Below are 1087 nucleotides of genomic sequence, written 5' to 3' on the forward strand. Positions count from 1 at the left end.
ACTCTTGATGGTACTGTTGAGTCAACAACTAATAACGTGAGCGATACCTAACCAAAGCATTCCTTCGGTCTTAAGATGACTGTTGTCTTGAAGTGTTTAATTTTTTCTCTTTTAAAATACTTACTCCAATCTAATCTTAAAGGAATAGCTCACCAAAAAAAAAATTTCTGTCATCATTTGATGATTTTTCATACAATGTTTTTTTTTTCATACAATGTCAGTGGTGTTCAATGACTTTGAAAATATCTTCTTTTGTGTTTCACAGAAGAAAAACACTCAGACAGGTTTGGAATGACAAGAGTGACAACTACTGTATACGCTGTAAAAATGATTTTTCTAAATGTTTTACAAGAAGATACTGTTTCAGTCTTCATATTTCATGTTTAATCCAATGTGTTACTTGCTGTTTCTTTGTAATTATTTGTGAAATTTACTAACAATTTCTGAGTGAAAACTTTCAGTGTATAAGGGACCATTCATAGGGTGATTTTCTCAAATAGCGTATAAAAGCATTAATTTTTTTTGTCTAAACATCCTGACCAGCCCAAAACACCTACACTGTGTCATGCTCTCCTAAATTGTCTGACAGTTTGCTCAATTTTTGCCTGATCGATGCGAATACAAATAATGAAATCCCAGATTTGCATCCAAGGAGAACTCTGGTCTCTATCTAGACCATCTAAAAATCTAATATTTTCCACTATAATCTTTATTAAAAAAAATAGATCTACTGTTGCTGTCAGGGATAGAATCACATTTTGATTGAGTAGTGTATCCCTGAGCTATTCTGATAACCATACAAACACATTTCCACTGATGATGCTCTTTACACAGACAGCAATTACAGATTCAACAACCTTGGATAGCTGGAAATCATTTCTCTTTCTTTGGAATTAGCTCTCTTGACCTTCGGCAAAAGGACAATGACATGCCGCAAATGGCAGTTAAAAAACAGTGTTATGGATGTAGGTTCATGGCCAGAGAAGCCCTCAGCATCTCTGATTGAAGAGGAACAGCGTGGCTCTCTGCTGTAGTGGATTTACATCAGTTCTGAGGAACACTGCTGAGTTTCCATAAATATGAGTCT

The sequence above is a fragment of the Sinocyclocheilus grahami genome, unplaced genomic scaffold, assembly GCF_001515645.1.
Source record: "Sinocyclocheilus grahami isolate Dianchi unplaced genomic scaffold, SAMN03320097.WGS_v1.1 scaffold110.1, whole genome shotgun sequence".
Classification (NCBI taxonomy): Eukaryota; Metazoa; Chordata; class Actinopteri; order Cypriniformes; family Cyprinidae; genus Sinocyclocheilus; species Sinocyclocheilus grahami.